We start from the raw sequence: 27256 nt of genomic DNA, 5'->3' as shown, positions 1-27256 counted from the left end.
AGCTGAGCTCATTTAGCTCTTGCCTTCATATCACATCCATGGCATGCACCTTACCAATATGCAGGACCTAGTAATACTACCAATCACAGAAGTCAACAGAAGGATTCCCATTGACTTCAATGGGCTTTGGACCAGGCCCACAAATGTTCTAAACGACTTAAGCTTATGCTTAGCTTTCAGCTCATTAATAGTCCCATTGCAGTCATAGCCTCTAACCTCACTAATACCCTTGTAGCATTTTAAAACAGATGTAAATGTATTTTACACTGCGTTAAGACCCTTTGTGCTGTCAGACTGGCACATGGGGCTACATCCTTTATAAGTTTAGACTGTATGATCTAGGCCTTTCAAAAGAATAATTTTCACTTTTTTCCATTCTGAATTCATTGTTGCATAAGGTGCAACTTAAATATATACCCCAAATTTAAAAACATAGCAAGAGAACCCCCCCAGAAAGGTGCCACCATGGGCTTTACAACCAAGTAAAAGAAGCAGAGAGAGATAATTAGGTATAGTTTGAAAAGTGAAAGTTAAATCCTAGTGAGGAAAATAAATGGAGCATAAGCTCTGGCAAACGAAGTGTACAAATATAAGTAGAAAGGTCAAAAAAGAATTTGAAGAACAGCTAGCCAAAAACTCAAAAAGTAATAGCAACCCCCCCAAAACAAAAACACTCCCCCCCACCTATAAGTATATCAGGAAAAGGAGACCTCCTAAACAACCAGAAAGAGGCCACTAGATGATTAAGATGCTAAAGGAGCACTTACGGACAATAAAATCATTACAGAGAAACTAAATTCATTCTTTGCATCAGTCTTCATGACTGAGGATGCGAGGGAGATTCCCAAACCAGAGCCATTCTTTTTAGGTGACATATCTGAGGAACTGTCCCAGATTGGGATGTTAATAGAGAAGGTTTTGGGACAATTTGACAACTGGTTGATACAATAATAAAGAACAGAACTGTCAGTCTCACAGATGAACATCACCTATTGAGGGGAAGCATCAACATAGTGTTTATAAAGGGAAATTATGCCTAACCAATATACTAGAGTTCTTTGAGGGGGTCAACAAGCATGTGGACAAGGGGGATCCTGTGAACATAGTGTTTCCAGAAAGCTTTTGACAAGATCTCTCACCAAAGGCTCTTAAACAAAGTCAACTGTCATGGGATAAGAAGAAAGGTTTTTCCTAGACTGATAACTGGTTAAAAGATAGGAAACAAGGGGTAGGACTAAATGATCAGTTTTCAGACTGGTGAGAGGTAACTACTGATGTCCCGCCAAGGACAATCCTATTCAACATATTCATAAATGATCTGGAGAAAGGGATAAACATTGAAGTAGCTAAATTTGCAGATGATACCAAACTGCTCAAAATGGTTAAGTCCAAAAGATCGCGAAGAGCTTCAGAAGGATATCACAAAACTAGGTGACTGAGCAACAAAATGACAGATGACATTCAATGTTGATAAATTCATGGAAGATGGGTAGAGATGATATTGCTAGCCTCTGTTTGTCAGAAGCGGGAAATGAGACACGGGATAGTACACTTGATGATTTCCTGTTATGTTCATTCCGTCTGGGGCACCTGGTATTGGCCACTGTCGGAAGATAGGATACTGGACTAGATGGACCTTTGGTCTGACCTCGTATGGCCATTCTCATGTTATGTTATGTTCTAAGGTGCAATCACTAAATTCCATATCAACCTTCTGTTACTGTTGCTCAAAATATACTGCACACTGCAAGAGCATGCTCCTCAATGGGTCGTATTTTAGCAAAATCAGAATCAATTTTCCCCAAGCACACACAAAGGAATTCTCCAGCAAAGCTTAAATTTTTCAGTTTTCTACACTGAGGTGTTTCAAAGCTGTGGGGAGAGTTAGAGGAGGAGGAAAGTTGCAAGATGTTCATACTTTTGTAATGGGGACAGTGTATTTGTTCCCCGATTTCCTTTGTCCTCAAAAAATGAATTAATGCTATCTCTTTGAATGTTCCAAAAGTATTTGAGAAGGGGATGCACTAGCAACATTTCAGCCCAGAAGGAAAAATTTTCAGAAAATTATCAAGATCTGAAAATAGGGCAAGAGAATGAAACTTCTTTGTACCCTTAGCCACATCTGTCACTGCCCGCCCTCTGTCATTGCACAGTACTGTACATTGAAACAGAGCTCTGATTTTGATGCTGCAATCTTCACAAAAGAATTGTATTATGCTGAGGACAGGCAATTCACAAAAGAAATATGCATTAGTGAACAACAGGCACAAACACTGTTGTTCAACTGGCATTGAAATATAATGGAGCAGATCCCCAGATAGTGTAAATTGTTTGACTGGAGTGGCTTTGCAAAAGCAGCTCATAATTTGTTATATCAAGTTGAGAGAAAGAGAAGAAGAATTTAAGCAATATACAGTGACATTATTAGTGATGCTTTTATGCTGTGAACAGTTGGCTATGATTCAGAGTTTAAATAAATTGAAACTGTCTCTGGTATTATCCTTCATGTTCTGCAAGTTGAACTTATATAGTAAATCTATTACAGTAAATGAGCTGACATTTGAATAGATGGATAACTATTTCATTCATAAAATAAATGGAGCTTGCCAGCTAATGGGTCTATGAACAGATTGTCTAACCTGCCCAAACTTGAGTTTCACTAAAAGCCTATGGCTATTAGGAAGGAGAGATAAATCTAACATCAGTAGAGCTCTGCAAATCTACAGATATCCGCTTTAGAACCATGGGTATCCGCAACCATGGATGTGGATATCTGTGGATCATTTTTGCAGATAAAAATTTTTTTATTTGCAGCCACATCTGTATCTGCACAGGGCTCTGAACATCAATTTGGAGTAAGCCAAGGCTGAAGCTGAATCAGTGTGCTTGGATGGCCATTTTTATTATTTCCCACCTGAGAACAGGACCTTTCTGTGTGAGGCACTGCCTAAACCATAGACTGCCCAAAGAACTTACAAACTGATGAGATAAGTGGTTGCAGAAGAGGAAGCATTTTAGCCCCCATTTTTCAGATGGGGAACTGAGGCACAGAGAAACTCATCCAAAGCCACACACAGGAAATCTGTAGGAGAGCTCCAAATTGAACCTAGCTATCCTGATTTCTGTACCAGTGCCTTTAAAACAAAGCCATACTTTTTCCCCATTAAAAAAAAATCCAATCAGACTCTTACCAAAGTGTTTTATGAATGTTTTCCAAGAAGAACCATTAGTCAGCTGAATTATCCCTGGCCTACAGAGCACTCAAGTCAGTGGAAAGCCTCACAGTGGATCAATCACCTTGAGACCAAAGCCATAATGAATTATCTGAATTAAGACATATTAAATATTTTATTGCACAATGGAGGTACAGAGTAGGAGCTGAATCCATTGAGGCCAATTAAAAGACTCCCATTGATTCCATAGGGTAATTGAATCAGGCCCTAAAAACCAGATGTTTTCCAGTGATAACATACTTTTCATCCTATATTTATCATCCTTTATCCTATATTAATCATCTGATAATAAGTTGAAGTGTTTATTTTTCCTAATGATTAAAAAAAAGTCCTCTGCTTTACTAAATCCAGGTCTCACAGTTCACTGTGAACTTCAGGCTTCCTTGGGATGAGAAATACTATAGAGGGACACATAATGGTGTCATGAAGTTTGAAGTGGAATGTAAAGCACTCGTCTGTGTGCATAAGACTCATTATCGCTTCACAACAGTCTGCTCTATCAACTCAGCTTTTGCCAATGGTTGCTACCACACGGTAGTATCTGAGCTGCAGGCCTCATGGCTCCAAAGAATTGTACCCATCCCCATCAGTAGATAATTCAGCCCACAATAGTTCATTTAGAACTGTAACAAGTGAAGGGTAAATATTCATATTTTAATGGCAACTGCTGTTTTTAATTATTGGTGTTCGTTACAAATTTAGCACGTTGTGTTAGTCTGACTGAAATGTGAGAGTCAGTGCTGGTTTTCCTTCGGTTACACAGAAGTTTCACTAATGGTGAGGCCAGAGCATGGGATCACTGAATACCTACCATTGATTGCTAATTACGTTTGCTAAACTGTCAGGCTGTTTTGGCAACAAACAGTAGAGATGTGCGATAACTTTGTTGGCAGGGAAGTGGGTCAGATAATAGTCAGCTTTTTAAATAAAAGGAGAGTGATGTGATGTGTGAAAGTGTCTTCTCCTTGTTACAGGTGTCTGGATCCCCAGGGAGCATAATGTCGTCCTAGAGTCTTTCATTGGGTGGAGGACCTCATTGGTTTTTGATGAGAAGAGCTTCTCTCCCTCAAACGGCATGTCTTCGACTGACAGTTGGATTTCTCGAGGGAAGGAAGACAAATTGAACCATGAGACTCATTGCATGACAACTGCCGTAGCTGCTGTTCTTGTAGCCATACCAGCTGCATCCAAGGCAGCCTGAAGGGCTGGCCGTAATATTGCCTGGCCCTCTGAGACAATCGCTCTGAGTCGCATTTCTTATTGTGGGGTATAGCATCAATAAAGGCGTTGAACTTTGCATAATTATTGAAATCATATTTACTGAGAAGTGCGGCATAATTAGCTACTCATTTGTAGCATATCTGATGCGTACACTTTTTTCCCCGAGTGAGTCGAGTCTCTTATTGTTCTTCTCAGATGGTGTAGAATGGTTTTGTTGCTTATTCCTCTGCTGAGCCGCATCCACTCTGTGTGGGTGACTGCAGTGGTGGGTGAGTGAGCAGAAATTGAGCCCTTAGATGGGACATAATACTTGCGGTCTGCCTTTTTACAGGTAGGTGGAATTGAGGCAGGTGTTTGCCACAAAGTTTTGGCAGGTTCGAGTATGGCCGGGTTAATTGGCAAAGCAATTTTTGCTGAAGGTGTCACCTGGAGGATATTTGTGAGTTTGCACTATGCGTCCTGCACTTTCTCCGTGGAAATGTTCACGTCAGTTGCAACTCTCTTAAAAAGGTCCTGAAAAGAAGAGAAATCCTCGGTGGCTCTCGAGGACGGTGGCATGATGGCCTCATCCATACCAGATGGTGAGTTTGTGTCAAGTAATGCCCTGGACCAGAATTCGGGGAATGACGTTCATCAATTTCATTTCAACCCTCTCCCTCCCCATTTGAAGGGACTGGGTCAAGGGAGAGAGAGAGAGCTTTTGCCGTGTGCTTCATTGTGTGTTCTCTTCTTGTGTTGTTGAGGCCACAGGTTCCACAATTGCCATGGGGGAGGTAGGGTGTTGGTGGTGGCATCCATGGATATGGTGCCCAGGGAGCCATGGCTGCTCTGGTGAAGTCGGGCTGGTCAGAATTAAACAGTCCTAATGCCTCAGTATGTGGAAATAGCTGCGATGAGAAAACTGCTAAGTTGTTGTCCCCTTCAGTTGATGAGGGGAGGGGAAGGCTGTGTGACTCGACAGTGGTGAATGAGGTTGTTTGTCATCACTCAAAAATGGAGAATTTAGGGTAGAAGAGATTGCCAGGTCTCTGGGCTCCCGGTAGCTAATATTAGGAGTGCAAGGCGCCGAAAGTGCTGTTGCTATAAAAGATGATAGCACCTGCGGCACCAGAGGAGCAGAGCATGCAGCATGAGTTATGAGCAACGGGGCAGAGGGCGGTCCCATGTGGCTGCCCTGTCAGCTGCTGCTGTGCCGTGGCAACTACTAGGAGCACCGCTGTACTCTGTGCGGTGCTAGTTGGTGCCGTGCTCAGTGCCGAGCTTTGAGCGAGGCAGGCACGGAGTGGCCGGTCACCTCTGGTTGGGTGCCCTGTGTGGTGCTTTTATGATGAAACCAGGGTGCACCTGAGGTACCTGTTCTATCATAGATGCTGAGGCACAGCTTGTCAGGGTTAGCCGACTGTTTCTCAATTGAGTGCCATTTTGGTGAGCATGGATTTTGCGGTAGTGAGGTGGCCAGTTTCTTTGGGGATTTAGGCAACTTATCCCCTTTGTCCTTGACGGTCTGCCTGGAGCCAGGATCTGACGAAGGGTGTTTGCCCTTCTCTGTTAATATTTTCAAGCAGAGGTCTCTGTCCCTCCGTGTGCACGCTTTTAATTTGGTGCAATGTAGACAGTCCCGTTGGGAGTGGGAGTGCCTGAGGCGCTTAACACACTTGTCGTGGCTGTCTGAAGCTGGCATAACATCATTGCAGTCTGCACAGCATTTGAAACTGGGTGAGGCCATCTTGCGGCAATATTATCGAGTGGCCATGGGAGCCTGCTGAGGCAAACGGCTTTTTTCTTTTTTAAACACTACCTACTAGGAGAAGAACTTGGAATAAACTAATCTAATTATCTTCAGAACAGCTGAGGAACAAGGAGCACTGTGGAGGTCCGTCTGAAGCCAGGGACAGTATGAAGGAACTAAAGGGAGTGTAGCTGCGCATATGCGCGGCTACCAGGGGGACCTGTGCCCCAATGCATTGCTATCAACAATCCGCTCTGAGGCGCTGGGACACACCTATACCTACTATGGAGCACCCCCAGGGACGTCTCTCAAAGAACCCTGGGTTATACAACAATGAGTGTAGCCAGTTTCCGGAAGGCATTCGGCAGCATGGGAGCAGCTTTGTGTCTAATATTTTCAAGGCACCTGTTGACAGTTGGCTTAAATTTTACCCTGGAGGCCCCTCTCGCCATATAGATTTCCATGGAAAAGGAACTTTAATTCTTTTGAGCAAATGAAATATTTTGTGATGTTGGAAGATTTCATTCTCCTTCATCAGTCTGCCTGTGGGGCAAGTGACAAATAGGATTACAACCCTGTGGGAGTAAATGCAGAAACACAGAGACCCAATTAGGGTGTACGAAGATAAATGGCTCTTTGTGATGCTTGAGGTGTCTATTTACGTGATAATAATCAGTAGCAATTAGATTCTGATGCCCTTGCTGAGTAAGACCTCACTTGTTGAGTACCCCCAGTCACATCAGTGAGATGACTTGCGGAGTAGCACACTATCCGACATGAGTAAGGATATGAGAACCTTACTTCCAAAGGAAAAAAAGATTAAACCCTAGTTACTGATACCATTTGTAAATCTGGAAGACCCTGGGAGTCATTCCATTGTAACCACAGAATTGGGCCCCATAATGATCCTGAATCTCTTGCACAAGTAAAAATTCCCATTAACTTCAAGTAAGAGATTGGGGTGCTGAAGGAAAGCAGGACTGATCCTTAGGTTGATAGAAATGTTACTGTAAGGGCACATCAACGCTACATGGAAGATCGATGCTGCCACGGTCAATCTCCTGGGGTCTGACTTAGTGGGTGTAGTATAGACCCTCTATATTGAACTAAAATGGCACCCCCATTGGGGCTGGTACTCCTGCTCCTCACGAAGATTAAGGGAAGCCGAAGGGAGCGTTTGCTCCCATTGGCCTCCCGCTGTGTAAACAGTGCAGAAACACAATGTAAGATATGTAGCTGAAGTTGCGTCTTTTACTTCGATCTTCCCATATTGTGTAGATGAGGCCTAAGAGCACAGAAACATAACTTGCACTTTCAGCTTAATGTTCTTAATGTTACTGAGCTAACTACTCACAGGCTACGTTTAGACTAAACTCTGCTGCATCCAGGGAACAGATCTGCTCTTCTGCTTTTTTTGCGCAAGAGCAGACGTGCTCTTTTGGAAGCCCTGTTTTCCTCCTCACATGAGGAAGAAGGGTTCTTCCGAAAGAGGTTTTGTGTGTGTTGTGGTTTTTTTTTTTTTTTTTTTTTCCAAAATCTGGATCAGTGTAGATGGACCAAATTTCGGAAAAGCCTCTTCTGGAAAAAAAAGAGCAGAAAAAGATATGCAAATTGTGGTTTGCAATTTGCATACCTTTTTGTGATAAAGCCCCATAGTGTAGATACAGCCACAGTGAATGAACCCACTGGCTCTTAGAAGAATCCAGCAATGTGGCTGTCTCTGAACACTCTTGTTGCAGAAAGCAGGGTGGATATCACATGAGAAATTACAAGAATTCTCCTGATTACTTGGTCAGGAATCGTTTGATGGCACCCTGGCTGCCAGAACAGCTTTTCAACCTTCTTACGGTCATTCTTCCTATTTCTTTGATTCCCTAGAGTAACCAGGCCAAGTGTTTAGGGAGCTCACAAGATTTCCAAGACCAGAGCTGTTCTTTCTCTGCTGAAATGCACTCAGCCTGTTTTGCACAGAGCTGTGGGGTCATCTTTGAAGCTATCCCAAAGGATGGGGGCGTGGTTATTACTGGATGGGTTGCAATGGCAGTCATTAGGGAGTAGCTGTTTCTCTTTGAGATTTGTTAATTCTACATTTGGTACCTTCACTTCTATCCCTTTAAAGCTTCTAAATATCTGGCCAGTGACACACCACTGTTGAGAATGAGTGTTTCACAACACAGTTTCTCAGATGCTGGAAAACAGGCCTGGCAGTGATGGATGCATTATAGCTGCAACAGCCTAGTTAGAAACTGGATTTTTCATTTCAGGCCCCTCCCCCCCCAGAACCCTTTAGAATTAAGATATCGAATATTTCTGACTGAGTTTTTAAGGTAAATTTTGGTGATACAATAATAATAATCATATTTTCCAGCTAACTGTCAGCCTTGCAAAACTGTCAGGAAAATTTACCATCTCAAGAAACCCCCCAGTAACTCACCCTTTATGTTGATGACAACGTTAATGGAAAAAAATTATATTTTACTCGCATCTAAAAATTATTCACCTCAGGCAAGAGTGTGAATAGGATTTTACACGGCTGATTTAGTTACTGCTTTTTATCTGAAGACCTCACAACATTTTATAAATTGTCAGCCAGTCACAGCGCCCCTAGGAGATTGTTACTAGAGCCCTCTGACAGAAGTGTAAAGCAAGCACAATGAGGAAAGTCAAAAAGGCAAATCAGCTCTACTGCCACCAATATCATCCAGGAATTATCTGACAACACTGAGAGGCCTTCATGGTGCGAGGGGCAGTTCAAATCCTGAAAAATATTCCAAGTAAAATAGAGAAGACAGACAAAAGAGGAGAGAAAAATGGAAGCACAGAAAGATGAGGTGACTCACCCAAGGTCACTCTGCAGACAGTAACAGAACTAAGACTAAGACTCAGTCCCAGCTCTTCTAACAGCCAGGTCAATGCATTATCTGCTGGACTAAATTGCCTCCCATGGCTAGCAGAGCTCTGTTCTAACTACTACCCATGCTGTCCTCCATAATATAGTAGACACATGTATCCCTGATGTAACTCCACTGTCCTCCTGATTGATACTAGTGAGAGCACGGTGCCTGAGAAATTTCCCCGTTACAGGATATGTCAACAGGCCAAAATAACCAAGAGCTGGAGAAAGGGGAGTTTTCCCTAAGATTTGGTTTCTTCTTTTACTTTCACTTGTTATGTTTAGAGACTGGGAAAGAGACACCTGAACTAGGACAAGCCCTGATGATGGGCTGTGGCTTTTTGTTGGGTGCATTAGGAGGAGCATTGCCAACAGATCTAGAGAAGTGATTATTCCCCTTTATTCGGCTCTGGTGAGGCCACATCTGTAATATTGCATCCAGTTCTGGGCCCCCACACTATAGAAATGATGTGGATGCATTGGAGAGGGTCCAATGGTGGGCAACCAAAATGATTAGGGGGCTGGAGCACATGACCTATGAGGAGAGGCTGAGAGATTGGGGCTTATTTAGTTTGTAGAAGAAAAGAGTGAGGGGAGATTTGGTAGCAGCCTTCAACTTCCTGAAGGGAGGTTCCAAAGAGGATGGAGAAAGGCTGTTCTCAGTAGTGACGGATGGCAGAACAAGGAGCAATGGTCTCAAGTTACAGTGGGGCAGGTCTAGGCTAGATATTAGAAAAAACTATTTCTCTAGGAGGGTGGGGAAGCACTGGGATGGGTTCCCTAGGGAGGTGGTGGAATCTCCATCCCTAGAGGTTTTTAAGTCTCGGCTTGACAAAGCCCTGGCTGTGTTGATTTAGTTGGGATTGGTCCTGCCTTGGGCAGAAGGCTGGACTCCATGACCTCCTGAGGTCTCTTCCAGCCCTTTGATTCCATGACAGGCCCTGATGATGTGCTGAGGGGTTTTTGTTCTGTGAAACACCCAGTGTCCTTTGCACTTGGCAAGGGGGAAGATTTTGCTGACACCCAGGCTATGTCTAGATTGCAGGCTTCTTTCGGAAGAGATCTTCTGAAAAACCTTCTGAAAGAGTGCATCCACACTGCAAAAGCACATTGAAAAAGCGTTCTGCTTTTTTGAAAGATAGCGTCCACACCAAATGGATGCTCTCTCGCATATAAGTTGTGATTGCTATGAACGGAATGGCCACCAGGGCACCTGTGCTTTTTCTTCTTTCGAAAGAACTCCCTCTTCCCCATCCACACACGCCATTTTATGGAAGAGCTCTTTTGCAAAAAGGCTTCTTCCTCATAGAACTAGGATTACCAATGGCGGGAAAAACCCTGTTCTTTTGATTTCCTTGTGGAAGAATGCAATTGCAGTGTGGACGTGTCTCAAGTTTTGTCAGAAAAACTCTGTAGCATAGACATACCCCAGTTCTTTAGTCTTACACTTTGGAACCTTGACAGAGGAGGAGAAGGAGGACTGGTCTAAGTCAGCTTTGCATTCCCTTTATTCTCAGGCCATGCAGGGGATTGTACAGGTCACAGCACTGCTCTGCCTTACAGAGTGCTTTCTGAGGTCCCAATTAGTCATGATGCAGAGCATTCTGCATATGCCCTTTATCCCCCAAATATAGAGCCTTTGCGCTGTTCTAGGGGACCCCCTGAAGAAAGGGTACAGTCAAGGGGACATTGCTGCTCACTTTACTCCACTCTAACAGAAAGAGCCTTAAATGGGTCAAAAATGAACTGAGAATCAGTTCCAGAGTACTTGATATCTGCTTGCACAGAGGAGAAAATCCCCAATTTAAGAAAAAATATTAGAATAAGATGAATAAATGGATGAATGTTTGCTGAAAATATTGATTTTCTGAGTGGCAGGTTTTGGAAACATCTTGATGACCTGGTGCATCACCTTTGATCACTACAACAGTGTCTGAAATGCATAGATGTATCTTAACACTAAAGAATCACCAAAAAGGCAGAGGCCTTGGAACATGGTGGAATTCAGTCATCCAAGAATGATCAGATTAGAGCTACTCTTGAGCTGTCCACCTCCACTCATCCCGGGCTGAACAAGAATCACTAGACCATGGACACCAAGGGATTTGTCAATTTCTGTCCGATGGCTGCCAGAGTTAAAAGAAGACTGCTGAAGATTTTTGACATCTTCTAGTTTTTCAAACTTCGTTGGAGGACTGTAGGGCCAGGAAAAAAGCCCAAAGCCTGTTCCCTGCATTTATGACAGGACCAAGCACTATTCCTGACAGATGTTGGTCTAACGTGGTCAAATATTATGGAAGTTCAAAGATTAAAATGGTGCCGTATTAAGTACTTGTACTGAGTGAAACTTGTATTGTGGGACTCCTGCTTTCTGTCCCGGTATCTTAAAATATGAATGAAAAAACCATCATTCTATTAGGCAACATGGTCAAATTGTTAATAAGCATAATTCAGAGACAACTATTACAATTGCACCAGGACAAAGCAGATTCATCACTAAATAAGAATACTCACACTCCTAGTTTTAACTTCAAAGTATTTAAAAAATCTAATTGACAGTCACAGCACTGATAGATAGGCAAGTATTAATGTCATTTTGCATATGGGGAAACTGATGCATCATCACTAAAGTATACATTTTCAGTTGTCTCCCTAGTAACAACTAAAGTCACTCTAAAAACTAAGTACAATTTATTCATCTAGTGTACAGAAACCCAGAGTTTGAACTGATTAGGTGACTGTCATGCTTTAATATAAAACATAGTATCTTTTCAAACTTTAGTTAACTGGCAATACATTACACAATTCAGCTTGACTGACAAAGCCAGAATTGATGAGCATTACTGTGGAGCTCAGAAACGTGAAAGAATATTTATGTGAATTTCTCGGAATGTTGTGTCTTCTGTGACACACAGATCAGTCTGGGCCAAACTTCTGTAAAATGTTCACCAATTTTGGGGTGCTCAACTTTCATCATTATGTGGCAAGATGTTTAGAGTCGCGGATAAGCCATAGCTCAAGTAATGTCAAATTCCTACTGAATTCACTGATGTGCACAAGGGAAGGCGAGTTGGGCTCAAGGTCTTGATGTGGATTTGCCAGGCATCACAGACACACATGAAAGGGTGCATTTCGGAGCCAGATGTAAGAGGATGAACAAATCAAAAGTTTTCTATGCTGCCCTCAATTACACTACACAGATGGGAGCAGTGGAGTGGGAATTATGGTTCAAGGGCCCGGATTCTAATCACTGGGAGTTAAGTACCTAAGTAACTTTCAGGATTTGGGCCAAAAGTGCACTGAGCCTACAGAATGTACAAAGACACATTCTTGCTGCACTGGATCTGAAAAGAAAGAGATGAGCTGGATTTTATTCCACCCTGTGCATCTTCACCAGGATTGTTTAATGTGTTCAAAGTAAGACCATTAAAGGCAAAGGAAGTTGAAAAGTGCAACCTAATTTTACCCGTGGAACTCTTATTCTCACAGAAGTGAGAAGAGAAGAACCTAATTGATGTTCCAGAGGAATTCCTCAGTTTAGATACATTGTGGTATAGTTTCATTACAACACTGGAGTACCTACATTGACAAGCTGAGGATCTAGCCATCAAGAGGTCAATGGGAAGTAGGAAAACTGGCTTTAAAACAAACCTGTCAAATACATTGAGAGAAACATCACACTTTTTTCAAGCGCTGCAAAGATTTTGTAACAGATCTAAGTTCTGAGTTTTAACAATATTACATTTGAAATAAAAATGTTGCGAGCGCACTGGGCCAACCTTGGATTTAATCCCCTCCCATCCACACACATTTTAGTGTTTAATATGCAAAAATCTCATCAAGTTAGAACAGTTTAACCAAATAATTAAGAGAATTTAGGTCTGATTATAATACATATTATTGCCTCTGTTCCATTCAAATTTAGTGAAACATTTAAGAGAAGCATTGAAACCTAGCAAAGACTCCATTTAAAGCATTCCACTGAGATAGCATTTACTGAACTCTTTGTAACTATGGGTATGTCTACACTACCCTCCTAGTTCGAACACGAGGAGTAACGGTAATTCGGACTAGGAAGCCTAGTCCTAACTACCTAGTTCGTGCCGCGTGTAGCCATGCGGCACGGGGTTCGAACGAGCAGGGATTTAAAAATGGGCGGCGCCCAGTTTATGCAAATGAAGCCCGGGAAATTCAAATCCCGGGCTTCATTTGCAAGTGCGGTATGCCTACATTACCCCGCTAGTTCAAACTGGCGGGGTAGTGTAGACATACCCTATGTTCCTAAGAAGTTATATAAAGAGGGCAACACAATTATTAAGCATTTCCACCAGCAGTTATATAGACAGACATTTTAAATAGAGCTGGTGAGGAAATATTTTATTTCCATGTGAAAAAATTCCATGAAAGCACCACCACCAAATCATTTTATCAAAAATGTTTGTGGAAGAGTGAGCTTATCAACTAAACACCCTTCCCTCCACACACACATACAAACTGAAAAATCTTTTGGTTTAACAATAAAATTAACACAAAATGTATCAAAAAGCCTCAAGTTGGGTTACAATTTGCAGGAGACAATGCTGCCTGCTTCTTGTTTACAATGCCACTTGAACGTGACAGCAGATGTTCGCATGGAACTGTTGTAGCAGACATTGCAAGATATTTGTGCACCAGATGTGCTAAAAAGTCATATGTCCCTTTATATGTCAATCATTCCAGAGACAAAATACAGGACTATGTAGCACTTTAAAGACTAACAAGATGGTTTATTAGATGATGAGCTTTCGTGGGCCAGACCCACTTCCTCAGATCAAATAATGGAAGAAAATAGTCACAACCATATATACCAAAGGATACAATTTAAAAAAAATGAACACACATGAAAAGGACAAATCACATTACAGAACAGAAGCGGGATGTGGGGGAGGGGGGGAGGAAGGAAGGTGAATGCCAGTGAGTTAATGATATTAGAGGTGGAGAAGGGGAAATGTCTGTGAGTTAATAGTATTAGAGGTGATAATTGGGGAAGCTATCTTTGTAATGGGCAAGATAGTTGGAGTCTTTGTTAATTCCCCTGCGGAGAGTGTCGAATTTTAGCATGAATGCCAGTTCAGAGGATTCCCTTTCAAGTGCAGATTTGAATGTCTTCTGAAGTAGGATGCAGGTTAGCAGGTCATTCAGACAGTGTCCTTTCTGGTTGAAATGACAAGCAACTGTTTTTTCTTTGTGATCCTGTCTAATATCTGTTTTGTGGGCATTGATTCTTTGGCGAAGTGTCTGAGACGTTTGTCCAATGTACATAGCAGACGGACACTTTCGGCACATGATAGCATAGATTATATTTCTGGAGGTGCAGGAATATGTATTCTTGATCTTATAACTCACTTGGTTAGGCCCAATAATGGTGTCAGCAGAGTGAATATGTGGACAAAGCTGGCAGCGGGGTTTGTTGCAAGGGAAAGTACCAGGGTTGGTATTAGTGTGGTATGTCCTGTGGTTGTTGGTAAGAATCATCTTGAGGTTAGGTGGTTGTCTATAGGAGACTATGGGTCTGTCTCCCAGAGCTTCTTGGAGTTTAGTGTCCTGTTCCAGTATAGGCTGTAATCTATTGATAATGTGTTGGACAGGTATAAGTTGGGAGCTGTAGGTGATGACAAGTGGTGTTCTATTGTTGGTTTTCTTGGGTCTGTCTTGTAGTAGATGGTTTCTAGGTACTCCCCCTGACGGTCAGAATTACAATCTAGATTTCTATATACAAAGCTTCCGCAACATCCCACAGACTGACATTATTCGCAAACAACAACAAGTGACACAATCTCAGCCACGCTGAACAACATGCCATCCGGAGTCTCAAAAACAACCTGGACATTATAATCAAACCAGCTGACAAAGGTGGTGCTGTTGTCATTATGAATAAGGCTGACTATAACCAAGTGGCAACCAGACAACTCTCCAACACCACATTTTACAAACCTCTCTCCTCTGATCCTACCTCGGAATACCAAAAGAAATTACTCTGTCTCCTTAAAAGCCTTTTTAGTTTATCCTTCTATTTTCATGACTAGGCAGATTTCTGATCCATATCTCAAAGCTAGCCTAACCATGATCTTCTTACCTTTCTCTTTGTTTACCTGAGTCAAACTTTTTGGAAACAATTCCCATCAAATTCCCTTATTTCAACCAAGGACTCTTTATGAGGCCCTGAACATCCACATCATAATCATGACTCAACCCTGAACCAAAGTATTAAAATTATTACACACACTTTATATCATCCAGTTTTAGTGACCATGTTGTAAGGTTGCCAACCCTCTGGGATTGGCTTGGAGTCTCCAGGTTTTAAAGACTCATCTTTAATTCAAGATTATGTCATGTGATTAAACTTCCAGGAAAACATACAACCAAAATTGGCAACTGTACCACGTAGCCATAATTTATGGAAAGAAAAGGCCCAAGTCTGCTCTCAGTTACCCAGGTGTAAATCCAAAGTGAGGCTATAGAGATCTATGACATCAAAGGCAAGTTTCATTGGTGTTGATGAGAGTAGAATTTGGCCCTGTGTAAATTTAGCATACATGACAATGCATCTTGGGTGGGGTTTGCAAAAGGATCCAATATAAGCCTAGTGCTGCTCCTAGAGAAGTTAGTGGAATTATGCCAATTTACAGCAGCTAGGAATCTGAGCTAGTTAAATATTTATCTCGTTTATCACAGTGGCAAGTCAATTAGTCTTTTCTGTAAAGGCTTATCAGCATCTCCACTGTAAACTTTTTTAGATTTAATATTATTGACCATTTGAAATTGCATCAGGTTATGTTTGGGCATATGCATGGTCAGCCAGTCTGTTTTTTATTACCACAGGGAATCAATTACGCCATGGTGCAGTCTTGTGTTTTTATAACAACTGAGCAGCAGAAGGCATTTTTGCAACAGTTGTAGTTAAAAGGCTTCATTTGGGAAAAAAATATTTTTGTTGCATGGAGTTGGTAGCCACCCTATTACGTGTGTTACCATAGTGCTCTTTGAGAGTCAGGTGCTGTAAACACAAAGAAAAGTCCAGGTGCTTAAGAACAGACAAAAGACAGGAGGGAAAACAAAGGCACAGAAATGTGGTTTGTCAAAGGTCATATGCCAGATCTTGTAGCAATTTGTAGGTAGAGCCCTACGGATTTCAGTGTGCAGGCTAATAAAGATTGAGATTTAAGGCCCAGGTCCTCAACAGTATTTAGTTACTAACTTCCATAGAAGTTAGGACCTAGACCACTGGTGGACAAATTAGGTTAGTGAGGCGGCTACACAAGTGGCACTCATTCTCAGGGAGCCACAAGACAATCATAACAAGATAGTCTCCCAGGCTAGTCTCCCAGACTAGAGTAGTTTTGCTAACTGTGCTTGAGTACCTACAATTTGCAGGGTGTACGGATTAAACTGTAGCAGCGCTTTGATTGGATGCAAAGGGAGACCATAGTTCTCACTATAGAATCTGACAACCCTCCGCATGGCCAATGGTAAACAAAATGTATTGTGGGCCGCACAGAACCCCAGTGTGCCATTACTGACCTAAATACTGTTGAGGAACTGGGCTTCAGTCTTTAATCATAGACTACTAGAACTGGAAGGGACCTTGAGAGGTCATCAAGTCCAGTCCCCTGTTCTCATGGCAGGACCATGCACTATCCAGATCATCCCTGATAGATGTCTGTCTAATCTACTCATAACTATCTCCACAGTCTCCCTGGGCAATTTATTCTAGTGTTTAACCACCCTAACATTTAGGAAGTTTTTTCTAATGTCCAACCTAAACCTCTCTTGCTGCAATTTAAAGCTAAGGATGTTAAATTACGGTTAATTGACTACCCGACTAGTCGATAGGCACTTCTGCATTCCTCCTTGGAAATGTACAGGAGCCCACCACATGCAGCCCGGGGCCAGCAGGAACTCCCGTTGATGCCAGGCTTCATGCGGCAGACCAGCTTTGAAATGTACAAGTTTTGAAGTGTACTCAAGAGTCCCTCACTGACCTCAGGATCCGTGCTGCGCTGCCGATTTGAAATGCTGCATGAAGCCGGGGTCAACTAGGGACTTCCCAGTTGATCCTGGTCTCCCAATGGCATTTCAGCAGAACCTGGGCTCGACAGCACCACTGTGAAATGCCAACTTGGCATGTCAAAGGGGCAGCCCCACACAGGTGAGCCTAGGCAATTAACCGTAATTTAACATCCTTAGCTTAAACTGCAGCAACGGGGTACTTCAAAGGGGCAGCCTAGGCTCAGCTGTGTGGGGCTGCTCCTTTGAAGTACCCTCTTTCCCTCCCCTTTGCTGCCTCTGATAGAGACAGCAAAGAGGGACGGGGGGAATAGACTAGTCGACTAACTAGTCAACTAGCCCTTAACATCCTTAGCTTAAGCCCATTGCTTCTTGCCCTATTTTCAGAGACCAAGGAGAACAATTTTTCTTCCCTGTAACACACTATTAGATTCTTGAAAACTGCTGTCAGGTCCCCCCTCAGTCTCTAAACAAGCCCAATTCTTTCAGTTTTCATAGGTCATGTTTTCTAGATCTTTAATCATTTTTGTTGCTCTTCTCTGGACCTTTTCCAATTTCTCCACAACTTTCTTGAAAAGTGGTGTGCAGAACTGGACATAATACTCCAACTGAGGGCTAATCAGCACAGAATAGAGCAGAAAAATGACTTCTCGTGTCTTGCTCACAACACTCTTGTTAATGCATCCCAGAATCATGGGGTTTTTTTTGCAACAGCGTCATGCTGTTAACTCATAGTTAGCTTGTGGTCCACTATAATCCCTCGATCTCTTTCTTCCGTACTCCTTCCTAGACAATCACTTCCCATTCTGTATGTGTGAAATTGATTGTTCCTTCCTAAGTGCATTTGTCCTTATTAAACTTCATCCTATTTACCCCCCAGACCATTTCTCCAGTTTGTCCAGATAATTTTGAATTACCCAACTCCTCCCAGATTGGTAGCATCTGAAAACTTAAGAATCTTACCCTATGCCCTCATTTAAATAATTGATGAAGATATTAAACAGAACCAGCCCCAAAACGGACCTCGTGAAACCCCACTTATTATGCTCTTGCAGCAGGATTGTGAACCATTCATAACCACACGCTGATAATGGTTATTCAGCCAGTGATGCATCCACCTTATAGTAGCCCCATCTACGTTGTATTTCCTTAATTTATTAATATGAACTGATGGTCTTTAGTAGTTTGAAGCCAAAATGTTTTCAAACATGCACATTAATTATTTACTGTGTGGGAAAGCAGCTCAGATGCTGTTCTGTACGCAGATTTCTGTCGTACCACGGAAATATTTTCAATCAGGTGTTCACACACAATGAGAGTCAAGCTCCCCAATCCAGCTCTTAAAGCAGAAATAGAAAGAAGTACCTATGACACTCAGAATGTAATTCAAACTGAGGCCTCCCTCTGTGTTTGAATGTCCATGAAAGTGAATATCACTGAGCTGTAACAATGGGTCTAGGTAATTTATACAAATACGATTTCTTTGAATTCTGTTTGTGACAGCTCCTCTTCTGTGGTCACAGGTATTTTTTTTCAGTGATTTAAAGGAGAAAAAGCCTACAGAAAACTAAACAAAAAAGCTTTTATGTTTTTTTCTTTGCCAATTTCAATCAGTCACTGCCTTACTTTCCAATTCTCCTCTCCTTCAGTAATCTTGGAGCTTGGACTGTGATCTTAATTATTTATGTGTATTTTCATAGTAGCTATGAGCGTTAGTTGGGAACCAAAATCTCACTGTGCTAGGCACTGTACAAACAAAACAAAAAGTGTTACACTCTAACTCTAAAGGTATGCTCTTATTCTGGAGCTATGGCTACACAGCCGGGGGTTTTTTGGGGGAAGATATGCAAATTATGCTTGCAAATTATGCTTGCCTTATCTTCTTCTGATTCTTTTCGCGGAAGAGGTTTTTCCGATATTTGGCCCTGTGTAGATGGGGCCAAATGTCGGAAAAAACCCTCTTTCACAAGACCCCTTATTCCCTGTAAATTGAGGTTTACAGGGTCTTGCGAAAGAGGGTGTTTTCCCCAACATTAGGCCCCATCTACAAGGGGCCAAATATCGGAAAAACCTCTTCTGCAAAAAGAATCGGAAGAAGATCATGTAAATTGTGCTCACATTTGCATATTTTCTTCCAAAAAAACCCCCGGCAGTGTAGCTGTAGCTACACCAGATCACCACCAGATCGGATAAATGTTTGGTGGGATCATTTGTGCTACTCAATATGAGTATGGCTATCAGAATTTGGCTCTATATTTTTTTTGTTAGAGTTGTACCATTCAAGACTCAACTTGACTTTTAATTCTTTCCATTATGCTTTGTTGCACTGTGTCACACTGAAGCAACATCTCAGTGGGGCTGACTTTTTTTGATTTACAAGCAATTTTCTCTCCTCACTGATTTGTCCTCTTAAAGGTATGTCTATACTGCAGAGTTTTTCTGGGATACCAGAGGTATCCTGGAAAAGCTCTGCCATGCCCAAGGAACACATCTGCTTTTTCAGAACAGTTTTGTATCTCACTGCATGAAGAATAAGGGATGTTCCAAAAGAGGAATGGACGTATTCATACTTCATTGTATCAGGAATAAGGGATGTTCCAAAAGAGGAGGTTTTTCTGAAATTTGGCCCAATGTAGATGGACCAAATTTCTAAAAAGCCTCTTTCGGGAAAAAAAAAAAAAAAAAAAAAAAAAAAAGCAAACCTCAATTTGCATATCTTTTTCCAGTATAACTCTGCAGTCTAGACATAGCGTAAGTTAAGGAAGGGATTTGAGTCAGCAAATAGAAGACCCACTAGGGACTTATTTGCTTGTGTAAACTTCATAATTTTCCCCTTTTGTAAAGTGAAACATCCACGTTGAAGAATAGGAGATTTATTTCCTTTCTTTATGAATGAATATATATGAACTCAGCAAAAGATACTGTTGTGTTATTATTAAAAAAAAAGAAAAAAAAATTATGCTCCAAGCCTTCTTCCTCAGAAATTGATCTAACACATTAAGATGTTAGTGGTGCATGAAGAAAATAAAAATAAAAAAAATAGCATTGACAAGGGCAATAAAACATTTCAGAAAACTGCAGGGGAAATCCAGAAGTAACCCTCAGACAACAGCCTGGGAAGCTGCAAAAATGGATTACTGATGAAAGAATGTGTTTGTTTTTATATTGCCTTTTCGGATATCTGATTTGCGTCCATTAATTCTTTCCCGTAAGAAGATGAAAGAACATCTTCCATTACCTAAGATTAGGCAGGATGGGAGGGGTGGTGTCCTTAGCCTCTGTCAGAAGCTGGGAACAGGGGAGGGATCACTCAATGATTCCCTTTTCTGTTCATTCCCTCTGAGGGTCCTGACATTGGCTGGAGAGTGGGCTAGATGAACCTTTGGTCTGACTCACTAAGGATGTTCTTATGTACCCAGAGCTCATTAACCAACAAGGAAAAGAGCAAGATCTGCAAATGTGTTGCAAAAAAGCTTAATTTATTTTCACTTTAACATGAAAACTCAATTTGTTTTATCCGGAAGTGTGAAATTTAAAGTCTTGATTCTGGGAAGCATTGAGCGCTTCTTGCAAAGTCCAGAAAGTGCTGAAGTCCCATTCATTTCATTGTGCCCCATGTTGGTAAACATGGCTATATATTAGTTTACAAACAGGCAGAAGATTTTTGCACATAAGCCTTTCCTACCTATCTGCTGTGCAGCAATGATGGGCAAGACCGTGTCTTTCAATGTAAATTAACAGTGCCCTCTGCTGGTGAATCTATTCAGGGACGCCTACCAGGCAGAGGCAGACAGCTTCAGGAAGAGTGACTAGCTGATGAAAATGACATTGCTTTACAGCGAGGAGCCATTTGCGGTTGATATGCATTCATGGAACAGAGGGTCAGGAGGCATATTGTCAACTCCCCATGCACTTAAGTGAACTCAGTGATTTGAACTCTGAGGCCTATAGAGCACCAAGTAGGAGTAAATGGGCTAAATTCTGCTCAGTTACGCAAGATGTGGCCCTTTGTTCATTAAAGTGCCAACCAGGACTGCAAGGAACCCAATGGAGATGTGTTTTGATTGCCAATCATCATTCATTTCTGAATTAGCTGTAGTTGATTAGTTATTAGGAAACCAGAACAAGCTGGGTGAAATTGCACCAGCAGAAGACAGTCCTAGAAGATGTAGCTGGCAAATGAAAAGTATCGCATCATAATTTACCTAAGAGAATTCAGGAAGAGGGACCAGAAGGAGCAGCAAACAAGGAAAACTTTTCCTGCCTAGAAAAATGTGGAGGAGTCGGTCTGCAAGTAACTAGGCATGGATACATGACACACACAGGAGGGCTGTCTATACACTGGCCAGTTTTTCTGGAAAATCAGCTGCTTTTCCGGAAAAACTTGCCAGCTGTCTACACTGGCCACTTGAATTTCCTCAAAAGCACTGACATTCTACTGTAAGAAATCAGTGCTTCTTGCGGAAATACTATGCTGCTCCCGTTCAGGCAAAAGTCCCTTTTGGGCAAAGCTTTTGCACAAAAGGGCCAGTGTAGACAGCTGAGATTTGTTTTCCGCAAAAAAGCCCCTATCGCGAAAATGGCCATCGGGGCCTTTTTGTGGAAAAGAGTGTCTAGATTGGCACGGACGCTTTTCCACAAAAAGTGCTTTTGCTGAAAAGCCAATCTAGATGCTCTGTTCCGAAAATGCTTTTAACAGAAAACTTTTCTGTTAAAAGCATTTCCGGAAAATCATGCCAATCTAGACACAGCCGAGGAGGCTACTGGTTTGGCTGTTCTCAGAATGTATGTCTACAGTGCATTCCTCTTTTGAGAGAGGAATGCAAATGTAGGTGAGCGAAATTGCAAATGAAGCGCAGATTTGAGTTTCTCATGCTTCATTTGCTTTTTTGAAATACCCTATTTCGAGATAAAATGAGGTTTAAGGGTTATTTCGAAAGAAGGGCTTTTTCTCGAAATAAGCACATCTAAACAGCATTTTTTAATCTCGAAATAGGGTATTTCGAAAAAGCGGCCAGCCGCGATTATGCAAATGAAGCGTGGGAAATTCAAATCTGCGCTTCGTTTGCTATTTCATTTGTCTGCATTTGCATTCTCTCAAAAGAGGAATGCAGTGAAGACAGACCCAGAGAGAAAAGGGTACGATACGCAGCTGAGTGTGAATATAAAACATAACTGATAAACTACAATGCCAAAACGAGGCGAGAGATAGATAGGAATAGGAGGCATAAATATAGAGGAATGGGGAATTCCCTACATGACACATTTGACAAAAGAATAATGCCCAGAGAGGGAAAGAATCGGTGATTGAAAAATATACATTTTAGTGGAGTATAGCCAGTCTACAAGGGGCTCCAGAACTGGCAGTAAAAGCCTTGTTCCTGCCTGACTTCACACTCAAACTAGAGCTTGGAACCTGGGGGCAGGGAGAGGGGTTAAACCCAGGTTACTGACCAGCCTCAATTCTGCTGCTTAACTTCTGCCTCTGTATCATTAATACATTATTTTCATGCAGCTTTTTGCATGTGATAGATTTGTAGGAAGACACACACGTACACACACACACACACACACACCCCCCCCCCTCACAGGCTCCCTTTCACAAGTCAGGTGGATAGACGGGCATCTTTGGTATTAGGATGGTAAACATGCAAAAATTGATAAAGCTTACGGCAGCTGCTGACTCCAGCGCTAAGACAGAGAAAGGAGGAGGAGAAGATTTAGATCTGTACTTAACACCACAGTAGCGTGCACTCTTGTCCCGTGAGCCTGTGCAATTATGACTAGAAACTGAAAACAGAAAGACTCTGCAATCCTCTAGCTCTGCACTAAGAATACTTCCTGCAGCAGAAAGGAATGTCACACTCTTCTGAGTGCCACTTGGCTGTAGAAAGAATGGCACAGCTTGCTGGGGAGCCAATTAAAACCTGGCGGAGCTGACCTGACAGTAAAATGCCTAGCTCAACTTGCTCTAGACTTGCAACATGGAGATGTTGCCTTCATGTGAGACCCCAGCTGAGGGAATCGGTGTTACAATACTGTAATAACATACCTCTGCAGAAACTGGGGGGAGGGGACGGGGGGGGGGGGGAAGACTCTCTCTTTTTAAACAGTACCAGCATTATCATTTCCTAATATACTTTAACAAATGCTGCAGAGAAGGGTGCAGGGAAGGCCTCAGAGGACTGCCACTCACTTCTGATTGCTGTCATCTGAAGAAGTGGGCTGCGTCCATGAAAGCTCACGATATCATCTACATGTTTTGTTAGTCTTTAAGGTGTATGGTAAGGTCAGTCTCACTCCTGGGTCCCTGACCCTATTCTGCCCACTATCCCACAGTTTAGAGCTGCAGCATAAGACTTACTTGCTCAGTTTTAGCACTTGACCTTCTGACCCTCAGCTTAAACAGGGTGTTGGGCCCAAGCCCTGGGCCGGTCAGAGCTGAGTAGTAAGTCCTCCTCTGGCCCCTTGGGGATAGGGAGTCTTCCAACACTTTCTGCTTTGAGCCCCTCACCTCCCCCTGCAGCCTTTATCAGGGCTGGTGGTTCCTCCTGTTCCGCTCCTCTGAATCGCCTTCTCACCTGGTTGTTTTTTACTCTCCGGCTATGTCTACATTGGCGTGTTGTTGCGCCAGAAGTATGCAAATGAGGCTAAGCATGGAATATCTCCGAGCCTCATTTGCATACCTAATGAACCATCATTTTTGCGGAAGAGGCTCTTGCACTAGAAGGAGCTGTCTACACTGCCCCTTCTTGCGCAAGAAAAACCCTCTTGCACAATGCCGTTATTCCTGAAAATAATCAGTGTAACGGCATTGCACAAGAGGGTTTTTGTTGCACAAGAAGGGGCAGTGTAGACAGCTCCTTCTAGCGCAAGAGCCTCTTCTGCAAAAATGGTGGCTCATTAGGTATGCAAATGAGGCTTGGCAATATTCCATGCTGTGCCTCATTTGCATACTGCTGGCACAAGATCACGCTCGTGTAGACATAGCCTCCATGTTTTTTCTCACCTCTCTTCCCCTGTCCTTCCCTCCCCCTCCACCCCCCCAAGGCTTTTAAAGAGGCCCTGTGGCAGCCCGAGTCAGCTCACCTAGCCCTTAACTGATTTGTAGCTGCCCTGTCTCAGCTACCCCTGATTAGCCAGGGCCATTTCTGTTCCTTTTGTAAGAGCTGCCTCTTTCCCCTTCTAACAAGCCCTTTAACCTTCCTGATCACAGGTGCTACTAGACTATTTGTTGTTTCTTAAGTTTTACCTGTTACAGACTAACTCCGCTACCCCTCGAAAGCTTCTGATTTTCAGGATCATGAGGATAATAAGAACTGCTACACTAGATCCCAGCTATGACCCATCTAGTTCAGTACCCTGTCTCTGAGACCAGGTCTACATTAGACCCGGCAGCTCGGCTTAAGGTACGCAACTGCTGCTCTATAGCCGGAGTCGGCTTACCTTACATCCTAACACCATGAAAGTAGCTCACATGCTGAGTGATGGAGAGAAAATGGGGTTTCCCTAACGCATACAGCCTCAGCATAACCAAGTGTGAACTTTTGCTTGTCCATCTCATTTTCAGTGGCACCCTGTTAACACTCTGTGGCATACCAGCATGCACTCAGTGGTTTGCAGTCGTTTCTGGGCAGCACCACGTGTCCTGCCAGGCTCGCTGCCCGCATATTCTGCCAGGGATCTTGAGCACATGCTGCAGCAGTAACACTGAGTTTAAAAAAATACTTCTCGTGTGAGATTGAACTTCTTTGGTGGTTTGCAGCTTCCAGAAAGTGTCTGGCGAGCACACAGATCTGGAGGAGGTGGTGTGACACCAGGAGAGGTGCGTCACCCAGTGGGGAACTGCCTTAAAATGGACACTGCTAGTAGCGTACAGTTTAGCACCCCAGTTGTGTGCTAGCATCACTATTCGGCAAAAGGTAACTAACCACGTCTCCTTCTATCTCACCTACCACAGCACCCTGCTTGCAGACTGCAGATACATGGGGAATGGAGAAGAGAGAAGTTGTCACTAAAGATGGCGTTTACTTTTGCAAAACCCAAATTAGAGTAGTTCCGATTTAGCTTTCATTTCTTCACCCATATCTTTTCGGGCAGTGAGAAGCACATGGGGCTAAATGATTATAGGTTTAGCCTTCCTCTAGTTTTCTAGACATCTCATTTCTGTATCTATCATTCTGTTACCACAACTACACAGGAAAAACAGAGACATAACCCCCTTGGATTTAATATTTAGCAACAAATATGGCACCCAAAAGATCTTAGAATCATAATTGCTCAACTCCTGTGAAGAGCAACACATTAATTTTGTTGTGAATATTATCAGCACTGCAGAAGAACAAAGGGGAGGAGCATCATAACCTCTCCCCCCCCCCCCCACCACCATTACTGTATTTCAAGGAATGTCCTTTTTAGTTTAATTTATCCTTCATCTGCCTCTGAGATAACATCAGAGTGGAGCATTCTCATTTAATTATTTTTTTCTTTTTGTTGCCTCCGGGTGGAAATGTTTTAATTGCCAGTTCCTGAGATGGAGGGGCAGGGAGGAGACTATGGAAACATTTGCATGGCTATGGAATGAATCTAATTTTCAAAGGCGAGTCCTGACACCTGGCATCTGCCACCAGCCCTGTAAGACTGTAGAGCAAAGTGGCATCTGGAAAACGGCAGAATTGAAGGAGAAGGCGTCCCACTTAATGGTTAGGCATGAGGTTTCTGCTGCTGTGGTTTGTGGAAAAGCTCTGGCTGTGCCTATGGTCCTGCACTTCTGGTGGATAGTGTTCAGCCTCACAGACTCACTGTGTCCCACCACATGGCCTCTTTCTCTTTACTAGAGGCAAGATTCACAGCCTACTGAGCCATACTCATCACAGGCTAGTCCATAGTATGGGGGTGAAATCCCTCTATAGTTCTGGTCTCCCTATCCAAGGACAGACTCTGTAGTGGGATAGGGGGAACCTGGGCCCACCCACTACTCTGGGTTCCAGCGCAGGGACCCTAAGGCAGCAGCAACAAAAGGGGTTTGTTCTACTCCCTGTCTGGCAATTACTTCCCTGAGCAACTTCCCCAAACAATCCCTCCCAGAACCTTTCCTCTGGTACCTGATCCTCCAATGCTCTCTTCCTTCCTTGCAGCTCCCAGCTCTCACCCAGACGCCTCTCACTCACAGCACTTTGGCTCTTTCCTTTCTTCCTTCTCACATACCAGCTAACAGAAGAGGAGCCCTTTTAAACCAGTCTCAATTGGTTCTTGATTGGCCCCAGGTGGTCCAATTAGCCTGACTTCTAACTGGCCAGACTGTGCAGACTGCTTATGGAAAGTTCCTGCTGGTTTTAGGCCAGCCCCTTCCAATTTACTCAGGGAATAGGGATGTAAGTGACTAATTGACTATCTGATAAGCAAAAGCTTATCCGATAGTGGACACACTACTTGACTAGTCACTCCCCCCCCCCCACTTGCTGCTTCTATCAGAAAGAGGCAATGGGGGGGGGGGATAGAGAGGAGGTGCTGGGGGGAGCCAGCTAAAAGCCAGCTCCAACTCCATGGGAGGGGGTAGGGGCACAGCAGGGGCATTTCACCTTTGAAATATACAAGAGTCCTCGTTGGGGCTCTTGTACATTTCAAAGCAGAAGTACTGCATGAGCCCCATGTGGCATTTCAATCTTTGAAATGCACAAGAGCCCCTACTGGGGCTTGTGACGAGGGATCCAGCCCCCGCACTGCTGGTGGCCCGGCGGCGGCAGCCCATCGCCCAGGCACAGACACAGCCGCTGCGCAGAGTGGCAGGCACAGAGACACGGTGCAGGCACATCGGAACCCTATCCCAAATCTGTGGGCTTTAGGACTCGGGGACACCCGGCCGGTGCCAACGCTGGGGCACACCGTGACGCCACACCAGGAGGATAAAAGGGAGGAGAGAGAGAAAGGGGTGGAGAGCAGGAACTGGCTGTGCTCTTACCCCCACAGGCACTGAGTGACTGGGACGAGCGCCGAATGCCTCAGCGAGATGCCCAGCCACCAACCTGGGAGCGGAGCGACCCGTCAGCAGCCGCTGCGAACCCCAGTGCGACGGACAACCAGGGAGCTGGCCGGACACCAGGAAATCCACTGCATCCGGGACCGAGCTAGGTG

The 27256-nt window shown here is 43.3% G+C and overlaps 1 long non-coding RNA gene across 1 annotated transcript in view; it reads right to left on the bottom strand.

The window, feature by feature from the left end:
- The window catches only part of LOC142829798 (uncharacterized), a 129762-nt gene extending 103454 nt beyond the window's left edge, over positions 1-26308 (bottom strand). The window contains exon 1 of the long non-coding RNA XR_012904589.1: positions 26227-26308. This is a non-coding gene — a long non-coding RNA (uncharacterized LOC142829798). The remainder of the gene's footprint in view (positions 1-26226) is intronic.
- Between the last annotated feature and the right edge of the window lie 948 nt (positions 26309-27256).

Source organism: Pelodiscus sinensis, chromosome 6 (assembly GCF_049634645.1).
Source record: "Pelodiscus sinensis isolate JC-2024 chromosome 6, ASM4963464v1, whole genome shotgun sequence".
In the NCBI taxonomy this organism is placed as follows: Eukaryota; Metazoa; Chordata; order Testudines; family Trionychidae; genus Pelodiscus; species Pelodiscus sinensis.
Note: the sequence above shows the minus strand (reverse complement) of the source record. Positions and strands in the feature narration are given on the sequence as shown.